The sequence below is a fragment of the Barbus barbus genome (genome assembly GCF_936440315.1).
Source record: "Barbus barbus genome assembly, chromosome: 29".
NCBI classification, from domain to species: Eukaryota; Metazoa; Chordata; class Actinopteri; order Cypriniformes; family Cyprinidae; genus Barbus; species Barbus barbus.
This window is the reverse complement of record NC_136757.1, coordinates 13,561,499-13,574,112: the sequence shown is the minus strand read 5'-3', so window position 1 is coordinate 13,574,112 and position 12,614 is coordinate 13,561,499. Positions and strand designations below refer to the sequence as shown.

Below are 12,614 nucleotides of genomic sequence, written 5' to 3'. Positions count from 1 at the left end.
GTTTATTACACTATTCGTTTATTACACGTTTATTACACTATTCGTTTATTACACGTTTATTACAGAATTCGTGTATTACACGTTTATTACACTTTTTATTATTATTTAGTATTTATTTTCATTATTATTGATTTATTATTCATTATTATACATTATTATTCATTTATTATACATTATTATACGTTTATTATTCATTTATTATACGTTTATTATTCATTTATTATACATTTATTATAATAACGTTTAATAATTTATTATTTATATTATTTATTTATATTTATTTTTTATAAATTTATTATACGTTTATTATACGTTTATTATTCGTGTATTACACGTTTATTACACATTATATACCTTATACGTTTATTATTTGTTTATTATACGTTTATTATTAATTTATTATACGTTTATTACACATTATATACATTATACGTTTATTATTGGTTAATTATACGTTTATTATACGTTTATTCATTTATTATACGTTTATTATGCGTTTATTACACGTTTATTATACGTTTATTACACTATTCATTTATTAGACTATTCGTTTATTACACATTATTCATTTATTACATTTTTAATTTATTACATTATAATACATTATTATTCATTTATTGTACATTATTATTCGTTATATTATACATTATACGTTTATTATTTGTTTATTATACATTTATTATTCATTTATTATACGTTTATTATTCATTTATTATATGTTTATTATACGTTTATTACAGAATTAGTTTATTACAAGATTATTACACTATTCGTTTATTACACGTTTATTACACTATACGTTTATTACACGTTTATTACACTATTCGTTTCTTACACGTTTATTACATAGTTAGTCTATTACACATTTATGACACGTTTATGACACGTTTATTACACAATTCGTTTATTACACATTTATTATTCGTTTGTTACACGTTTATTACACTATACGTTTATTACACATTTATTATACGTTTATTACACAGTTAGTCTATTACACGTTTATGACACATTTATTACACGTTTATTACACTACACATTTATTACACTATTCATTTATTACATTATTATTCATTATTATTCATTTATTATACATTATTATACATTTTTTATAAATTTATTATACGTTTATTATACGTTTATGACACAATTCGTTTATTACACGTTTATTATACGTTTATTATATGTTTATTATTCGTTTATTACATGTTTATTACACTATTCGTTTATTACACGTTTATTACACAATTCGTTTATTACACATTTATTATTCGTTTGTTACACTTTTATTACACTATACGTTTATTACACGTTTATTATACGTTTATTACGCAATTCGTCTATTACACGTTTATTACACAGTTAGTCTATTACACGTTTATGACACATTTATTATTCATTTATTATTCATTATTATTAATTTATTATACATTATTATACATTATACGTTTATTATTTGTTTATTACACAGTTTATGACACGTTTATTACACTATTCGTTTATTACACGTTTATTACACAATTCGTATATTACACGTCTATTACACGTTTATTACACGTTTATTACACAATTCGTCTATTACACGTTCATTACACGTTTATTAAACTATTCGTTTATTACATGTTTATTATTCGTTTGTTACACGTTTATTATATATTATATAATACACATTTATGACACGTTTATTACACGTTTATTACACTACACATTTATTACACTATTCATTTATTACATTATTATTCATTTATTACATTATACATTATTATTCATTTTTTATACATTATTATACATTATTATTCATTTATTATACATTATACGTTTATTATTTGTTTATTACACAGTTTATGACACGTTTATGACACGTTTATTACACTACACATTTATTACACTATTCATTTATTATATTATTATTCATTTATTACATTATACATTATTATTCATTTATTATACATTATTATACATTATTATTCATTATACATTATACGTTTATTATTTGTTTATTACACATTTATTATACATTTATTATTTGTTTATTACACGTTTATTATACGTTTATTATATGTTTATTTTTCGTTTATTACACGATTATTACACTATTCGTTTGTTACACGTTTATTACAGAATTTGTGTATTACACGTTTATTACACTTTTTATTATTATTTATTATTTATTTTCATTATTATTCATTTATTATTCATTTATTATACATTATTATACGTTTATTCATTTAGTATACGTTTATTATTCATTTATTATACATTTATTATAATAACGTGTAATAATTTATTATTTATTACACTATTCGTTTATTACACTTTTATTACACTATTCATTTATTACACGTTTATTACACAATTCGTTATTATACATTATTATTCATTTATTATACATTATACGTTTATTATTTGTTTATTACACATTTATTATACATTATTCGTTTATTATTTGTTTATTACACATTTATTATACATTTATTATTCGTTTATTACACGTTTATTACACAATTCGTCTATTACACGTTTATTACACTATTCGTTTATTACACGTTTCGTTTATTACAAGTTTATTTAAACGTCTATTACATGTTTATTACACAATTTGTCTATTACACATTTATTACACGTTTATTACACTATTCATTTATTACACGTTTATTATTCGTTTGTTGCACGTTTATTACACTTCACGTTTATTACATGTCTATTACACGTTTATTACACAGTTAGTCTATTACACGTTTATTACACAGTTAGTCTATTACACGTTTATTACACAGTTAGTCTATTACACGTTTATGACACGTTTATTACACAGTTAGTCTATTACACGTTTATGAAACGTTTATTACACAGTCTATTACACGTTTATGACACGTTTATTACATGTTTATTACACTACACATTTATTACACTATTCATTTATTACATTATTATTCATTTATTATACATTATTATTCATTATTATTCATTTATTATACATTATTATTCATTATTATTCATTTATTATACATTATTATACATTATTATTCATTATTATTCATTTATTATACATTATTATACGGTGTTTATAAATTTATTATACATTTATTATACGTTTATGACACAATTCGTTTATTACACATTTATTATATGTTTATTATTTGTTTATTACACATTTATCATACGTTTATTATGTTTATTATTCGTTTATTACATGTTTATTACACTATTCGTTTATTACACGTTTATTACACAATTCGCTTATTACACATTTATTATTCGTTTGTTACACGTTTATTACACTATACGTTTATTACACGTTTATTATACGTTTATTACACAATTCGTCTATTACACGTTTATTACACGTTTATTACACTACACATTTATTACACTATTCATTTATTATACATTATTATTCATTATTTTTTATTTATCATACAGTATTATTATACGTTTATTATTTGTTTATTACAGTTTATGACACGTTTATGACACGTTTATTACACTACACATTTATTACACTATTCATTTATTACATTATTATTCATTTATTACATTATACATTATTATTCATTTATTATACATTAATATACGTTTTTTATAAATTTATTATACGTTTATTACACGTTTATTACACTATTCGTTTATTACACGTTTATTACACAATTCGTCTATTACACGTTTATTACACGTTTATTACACTATTCGTTTATTACACGTTTATTATACGTTTATTGCACAATTCGTCTATTACACGTTTATTACATAGTTAGTCTATTACACATTTATGACATGTTTATGACACGTTTATTACACAATTCGTTTATTACACATTTATTATTCGTTTGTTACACGTTTATTACACTATACGTTTATTACACATTTATTACACGTTTATTACACAATTCGTCTATTACACGTTTATGACACGTTTATTACACGTTTATTACACAGTTAGTCTATTACACGTTTATGACACGTTTATTACACGTTTATTACACTACACATTTATTACACTATTCATTTATTACATTATTATTCATTATTATTCATTTATTATACATTATTATTCATTTATTATACATTATTATACATTATTATTCATTATTATCCATTTATTATACATTATTATACATTATTATACATTATACGTTTATTATTTGTTTATTACACAGTTTATGACACGTTTATGACACGTTTATTACACTACACATTTATTACACTATTCATTTATTATATTATTATTCATTTATTACATTATACATTATTATTCATTTATTATACATTATACATTATTATTCATTATACATTATACGTTTATTATTTGTTTATTACACATTTATTATACATTTATTATTTGTTTATTACACGTTTATTATACGTTTATTATATGTTTATTTTTCGTTTATTACACGATTATTACACTATTCGTTTATTACACGTTTATTACAGAATTTGTGTATTACACGTTTATTACACTTTTTATTATTATTTATTTTCATTATTATTCATTTATTATTCATTTATTATACATTATTATACGTTTATTCATTTAGTATACGTTTATTATTCATTTATTATACATTTATTATAATAACGTGTAATAATTTATTATTTATTACACTATTCGTTTATTACACTTTTATTACACTATTCATTTATTACACGTTTATTACACAATTCGTTTATTACACGTTAGATTATACGTTTATTATTCATTTATTATACGCTTATACGTTTATTATTCATTTATTATACGTTCATTATTCGTTTAGTACACGGTTTTTATAAGTTTTTTAAATGTTTATTACACTATTCGTTTATTACGTTTATTACACTATTCGTTTATTACACTGTTTATTGGACGGACGGATAGATATTAATAATTTTGAAATGACAGCATAACATATGAAAAACTAAACACTATTCAGACCCTTGTGCTGCAAATTAAATAATTCCTATAGGACAAAATTTTTATACACACATTCAGAAAGAAAAACCTCAGATGTAGGAAGTTGCTTGCGTTGTACTATTATACGTTTATTATACTGTATTATATGTTTATTATACGTTTATTATTTGTTTATTACTCGGTTTTTATAAGTTTATTACACGCTTATTACACTATTCATTTATTACACTATTCATTTATTACACTATTCGTTTGTTGGACGGACGGACTAACGGATGGATAGATATTAATAATGTTGAAATGACAGCATAACTTAACATATGAAAAACTAAACACTATTCAGACCCTTTTGCTGCAAATTAAATAATTCCTATAGGACAAAAATTGTATACACACATTCAGAAAGAAAAACCTCAGATGTAGGAAGTTGCTTGCGTTGTTTGTTTGGTAATATGCATCATAAACTTTGTACTGTATGCATGTATGAGGTATTGTCTAAAATTGGTTAACAAATCACGTCAGACTTCTGCTCTATCTTTCAAGAAATAAAATGGCAGTCCTAAAAAGGAAAGATTCAAAGGGTTTTCACAGCATGGTCCCCCAGGACAATCTTTATATTATTACTGTGAAAAACACATCTTACAAAAATGGGAAAAGGGAACAGAATTCCTGCCGTTGTACGACTGGAGAAAGAACTATTAAATGTAACCGAGCACCATGACTGTGTCACACTGAAAATTGAATTTTGTGATTTAGTTATGATCTCCACTTGCATACATTCATATATGCGTAGTTGCCAGGGAATTCAAACTCTGCTATTTAGTATTTGAATCACTTCAAGAGGGGAAAAAAATAATATATTCTCAGTAGGCCTGAAAGATGCTTACCATAAAGCTCTGCCTCCATTCACAGTGAATGATTGATTTTAAAGAGGGCTGCTGTCAAGTGGCTGCAGCTCAGACACGTCAAAACAGACTATGGCAGGGGACGTCACTCAAAGACTGCTGATAACCTCAGTCTTGTCTGTGTCAAAAAGAAGGGTACGGAAGTGAAGCTCTATAAAAGGAGACTGAATCTTGTGTGTTGTCTATCTTAAATTTGTCATGAACACAAGCATTGAAAGGCTGAAAGTATCTGTATATGGCAGCTTACTGTTCTGTGACAATTAGGCCTCCAGCAGAGGGACTTGTAATGAAAACATAGCTTCGGGTACCCTCCATTACCGTTTTTAAATAGCTGAGTCATCATACAAGCCCTGCCATGCTGTGCACTTAAACACATACAGTACACAAAGCACAGCAACGTTTCTTCAATTACACACCTCTAATGAGTAACAAACCATTATAATGAAGCAAGCATGATGAGAAACAAAGGTTTCACTGTGACTCTTTTGCAAACGTGCAGATTCGCTTTGAAAGCATATGAAGAATGGATATTTACTGATTAAGTTGGTGGTAAAGTTTTAGTTTGGAGCAATCTGCCACCCCAGACTTTTGATCAGCATAAAATCTGGTCCAGTCTGCAATTTATTCTTACCAAGAATCACTCGCTCAGACAATAAGATGCTGTATTCACACATAATCAAACTATGAGCATAATTTGGTCCAGACTGCAACTTATTCTGGCCAAAAATCGCCCATTAACACAGGAAGAGATCACATGGTTGACCTGTATTCTAAGCAGCCAGTTTGTTTAATTTTTTCTTTGCTGTTTAGGGCGCAGTGGAGGAAAAAAAAAAATTAAAATATGAAGTATCCACAAATGTGTACAGACAATACTGAAAAGCATATCTGAATCTGTCTGTATAAAAGTGACAATTTCAGACAGAAAACTTGTATAATAACAAAAATTATTAAATTAATAACAATACATTCTAAATGTTTATTAAGTAATAATACATTTTTATTAAAAATAAATGAAAAAAGGGAGAAAATGGCACAGTAACATAAAAAAAGAAAAAAAAATTACTGAACTAAGACTATGGATTTACATAGTTGAATCAGCATTGTTCAATCTTGCCGATAGTTGACTGATGGTCGGATCACATGTTTGGGGGTGGGGGGCAAAATACATTACATTTGACAGTCATAAATACTGACGTTATCACTCAGGGAGAATGTGTAATGGACACCTCGCAGATACACACAGGGTAAATAATGTTTTATGTTTTGATTAAATGATAGTCAACATTAGCAGGCCGCATATCATGTTATTTATTACTTATCAGAGCTGATGAAACCAGAGATTTGCACTAAAAATAAAACCAAATAATTCACATGAGATGAAATCAACAGATGCAAGGAGCATTCGATGAAGCCTGTGTGCATGTTTACTCTAACTCTATAGAGATTTGAGGAGGAAATTAACAAATATCCTGCAAATTTTTCCGACTTTGAAGCATAACCTACTTCCACATAAAACAGTCATGGCCTAGTGGATAGAGAGTTGGACTTGTAACTCGAAGGTTGTGGGTCTGAGTCTCGGGTCCGGCAGGGATTGTAGGTGGGGGAGTGAATAACCAACACTCTCTCCACCCTCAATACCACGACTGAGGTGAGACCCTTGAACACATGTGGAAAAAAAAAATCCAGTCTTTCACTCTGCATGTGTCAATTTGAGTCTTGTTAAAGATTTAAATCCCTGCCACCAATATGCTCCTGCCGGTCATGGATTATGGAAAGTGAAACCTAAATCTGTCATAGGTGTGGTTGGATTTATTCACGCAAGTAAAAAAAAATTTTTCCTAAAAGCTTAATTCTTTTAAGATTCTTATTTACAGCATTATCATAGGCTGTATAATAACTTATTGGGAGAAAACTGGTAGTTCTATGTAAAATCAGAAATTGAGCATCCCCATTTTGCCAAAATGGCATGATTCTACTTTCATAACACCTCTGCGAATATTCGTCTGTGAGATTTGTAGTCGAATCAGGCTCCTCCTATTGAAGCATATAATCTTCGACTATTCGGAGTCCCCCCTACTAATATATATATATATATATATATATATATAGTCTGTGTGTGTGTGTGTGTGTGTATATATATATATGTGTTTTGCCTCTACCAACTTTGTTTCTCAACTGACTTCCTACAAATTCTATGGTGGCTATTCAATCTAACTGAAATTGGTGCGCCTTGGTGGCTAAGCAAATTAAACACACTGCATAACAAACATAAGTCATATGACATCCATTAGTGTGAGTTTGGGATGAGATAACATCTGCGACTTAACACTTGATACAGTTTAGTCCCCCTAAAGCTGAACTGGCACCACAGCTGCCATGCTGAAACTCTGAGCTGAAAAGGTCATTTCACGCTGCTGTGAATCGCACGCTGACCATCACCATCACACATGCTGCTGTTCTCCGAGTTGCCTGCAGTGTGGCTGCTGCGATGTACTTGAAACACAATAGAGTATGGCATGTGACGAGAGGCCGAGGGTCGCTGAGGACGCGACCCAGCTAGGACAATGAAAGGACGTCTGCCTTCAAGAACTCCAAGAGTGGAGGTAGCAAAGATGGATTTTAGTCCAGTGAGAACAAAAATTTTACTTTAGAGTTTGCTAAATAAACGCCAAGAAATCTCTCTCTTTTAGGCTGTCCACAAGTTTTGCATGCAAAAACAATCATACAGCACGAGCAATGTAGTCTGAGTCATGAGCAAATGACAGAGTGTACCAGTTTTGCATTAGTGAATCAAATACAGTATATACAGCACAGCTAGTGTAGGCCAATTCACAAACAAATGAATTTTATAGTACAAATATACAAATATATATGGCCACAGCCATATCACCCTGCAGCCCAAGACTGGTTGCCCACTGAAGCTAAGCAGGGTTGAGCCTGGTCAGTACCTGGATGGGAGACCTCCGGTGAAAACTAGGTTGCTGTTGGAAGAGGTGTTAGTGAGGCCAGCAGGGGGTGCTCAACCTGTGGTCTGTGTGGGTCCTAACGCCCCGGTATAGTGACGGGGACACTATACTGTCAAAAAGCACCGTCTTTCGGATGAGACGTTAAACCGAGGTCCTGACTCTCTGTGGTCATTAAAAATCCCATGGCACTTCTCGTAAAGAGTAGGGGTGTAACCCCGGTGTCCTGGCCAAATTGCCTCTACTGGTCCTTGTCTATCATGGCCTCCTAATAATCCCCATACACTTGATTGGCTCTATTACTCTATCTCCTCTCCACCTGTAGCTGGTGTGTGGTGAGCGCACTGGCGCCGTTGCAGTGTGGCTGCCGTCGCATCATCCAAGTGGATGCTGCACATTGGTGGTGGTTGAGGAGAGACCCCCCCACATGATTGTAAAGCGCTTTGGGTGTACAACAATAAACAATAAAGCGCTATATAAATGCATCATTCATTCAAATATACAAATTAGTACAAATTTTATTTATTAAAATACTGGCACATACTGTACATCTATCTATATGAATGTTAACTAAAGTCCCTTTTATTCAGGTTTGAGGCCACTTAGTGGCCCAGTGGACTGTCCCCAATGTCCTGGGCCATAATCTATCCTAGGGAAGCAATAGTTTATTGTGTCCTGGTAAAGTCCCAGGGCGGAGAACAAACCCGACCAAGTTCCTGTAAATGGGGAAGATGTATGCAACGGGCTTCCCCTGCCTATTGATCTGGTCCATAGCAACACCTGTTCAGCGCAGCTGTCCCTTTTGACCTTAGAGCCACAAGATCAGTGCTCAGATAATCTGTCTGCCAAGGCAAAGCGCAAGAGTCTGGACTTCATGACACACTAGGTCAAACGAAGTAATGAATCAATGGGAGGTCTGGAGGGCTGCCAGTCAGGAGAAATAACAGTGTACAAGGTCAAGAAATTTGCAGCCATTTCTCATAAGCAATGAGGACGAATTACGAAGGTATAATGCATATTGGTAACTTCCTGTTGAATATAAACTTGTCAAATCCCAAAGCACAGATGGCAGATGTCAGCACCAGGGTTACTCATATGTCTCTCTGAAAATCCCTCTGAGCCTTTCTCAGGCATACTGTCTCATCATGACAGTGACAAATGTGCCTGATTAAAGAGCGGCAGGTGTACATTTGCTTGCTCTGTCAAAAGCGAGTGCAGGGACCACCTCAATGCCCATGAACACACACTCACGCACTCGAGTGCTTGACTGATCCCCACTGGAGCAACAACAACAACAACAAAAAAAAAAAAAACACAGACACACACACGCTTGCACATACATTGTGCTTGCCAAAACAAATGAGACAAGTGGATTGTTACAAACAACTGTGGAGCTTTGAAATGCAAGACTTTTTCTGCTCTCTTTCCTTAAAGAAATGGTTCACCTAAAAATTACAAGTTTCTGAAAATGTACTCACTCTGAGGCCATCCAAGATGTAGATGAGTTTGTTCCTTCAGCTGAACAGATTTGGAGAAACTTTATTACATGCATTACATGAGTTGCTCACCAATGGATCCTCTGCAGTGAATGGGTGCCGTCAGAATGGCAATTTGAAGTTAAATGCCTTAATGATGGATTTGCTTCTTACAAACATGCAGATTTTCACTTCATAAAACATTAATTGATGGACTAGAATCGTATGGATTACTTGAGGACTTTTGTGATGTATTTATCTGCTGTTTGGACTTTCTGATGGCACCCATTCACTGCAGAGGATCCATTGGTGAACAATAATAATAATAATAATAATTAATTACATTTATATAGCGCTTTTCTGCTTTTCTAAGCACTCAAAGCGCTCTACATTGTGAGGGGTGGTGTCTCCTCATCCACCACCAGTGTGCAGCATCCACCTGGATGATGCGACGGCAGCCATAGTGCGCCAGAACGCCCACCACCCACCAGCTTACTGGTGGAGAGGAGACAGAGTGATGAAGCCAATCAGTGTATGAGGATTAGGAGGCCATGATGGTCAGAGACCAATGGGGAAATTTGTCCAGGATGCCGAGGTCACACCTCTACTCTTTTCGAAAGACATCCTGGGATTTTTAATGACCACAGAGAGTCAGGACCTCGGTTTAACGTCTCATCCGAAAGACGGTGCTTTTTTGACAGTATAGTGTCCCCTTCACTATAAAGGGGCGTTAGGACCCATACAGACCACAGGGTGAGCACTCCCTGCTGGCCTCACTAACACCTCTTCCAACAGCAACCTAGTTTTCACCGGAGGTCTCCCATCCAGGTACTGACCAGGCTCAACCCTGCTTAGCTTCAGTGGGCAACCAGTCTTGGGCTGCAGGGTGATATGGCTGTGGCGTACAAGTGATATAATGCTAAAATTCTCCAATCTGTTCCAATGTACTTTGCACATTTTCAGCAAAATTTCACTTTTGAACAATAGTGTACTGTAGACGACCTGAAAACTTGAACTAAAAGTCACAAAATTCAAATTTTAATTTCACAGAGTCTTTTAAATGTCAACATCAACGTTACGAAATATGCAAATTAGGTTAAAATCCCACTCTCCTTACTAAACAGGAGAAAGAAACAGGCAAACAAAAACAAACAGTGGTGAATGGAAGGAGACACTGGCGGTCATGGTTTCAAATGCAATCATAATGAGATCTTCCACAACAGAGGTCTGTTTCTCCTCTCTCTCTAAAGTCACAAATGATGGTTTGTGTAGAGTCACAGTCTTCATTACCTCTTTTTTAATTTTGTATCTTTGTCTTGTCCTCCCACAAAACTGTCACCAAAACATAAAAAACTGCATCAGGCATTGCACAGCAGTGTTGGGGAGTAAATGACAAAAAGTAACAAGACTACAGTACAAACTACATTTTTTAGCAGCATGAAACTAGTTAGATAGATCGCTATATTTTTTGAAAATAATATATACAGCGAACTGACAAAATTTAGAATGCCATTCTGTTATGCCTGTTTAAGAGATAAATGTTAATTTACTTGACAGCCCTATTTAAAAAAGGCAGTGTCGCTAGCAACTTTTTATCACTATCTTGTAGTATAGCTAAATACTTTGTATGGGCAGTTTGACTGTTGTTTAACTATAAATTATGAGTAGCTTGTCAAGTCATCTTACCCAACACTTCTGCTTCGCTTTTAAAATCTCTTTTCTTTTTTTAAATCCCCAAGTTTCTTTTCTTAGAGGCCTTCAAAGAATATTTCAACACCTTTCTCCACAGGACGTTTATTTTACATATCTGATACCTCACATCTTCCTGACTCTCATGACCTCATCAAATGCACCGCTGGAGTCTCCTAGAAGAACGTTGTTTAACCAATCCATCAACCACAGCTGATATAATACTGCTATTGTAAGAAGGCAGTAAATGTCATTGTGGCGAAGTGTATGGATTATCCAGGCTCCCATCTGAGAGGTTTATCTAAATCTCAATATCTTTGTGCTGTTCTTAAAAAGACTTGTGAAAAAGTGAAAGATATCAGCTCTTTCCAGGGGCTGTCCTCATTCGGCATTTTGATGTTATCTTGCACAATTTTTAAACTCCCGAGGCCAAAAAAATAACAAAAATAGAGCTATTAAATTATGTGTGTATACCTGTACACCTTTATGTAACCAACCTAGATTTCCAGAAACATTCACAGCAAAACAGCAAGAAACTTGAAGGCGCTGGGCTTCATCCCATATTCTTTTTGATAAAGCACCTATCAGAGCTCACAGAGGAGTAATGCAAAAAAACAAAAAAAAAAACTTCTGAGAGAAAGCTTTAATCTTTTATCTATAGAAGGGTAAGACTCTATCACTGCACAAG

At 31.9% G+C, this 12,614-nt stretch overlaps 1 pseudogene across 1 annotated transcript in view; it reads right to left on the bottom strand.

Moving 5' to 3' along the window:
* LOC306849080 (importin-11-like) overlaps positions 1-12,614 on the bottom strand; it is a 259,336-nt pseudogene that overhangs the window by 165,332 nt on the left and 81,390 nt on the right. The window lies entirely within an intron of this gene.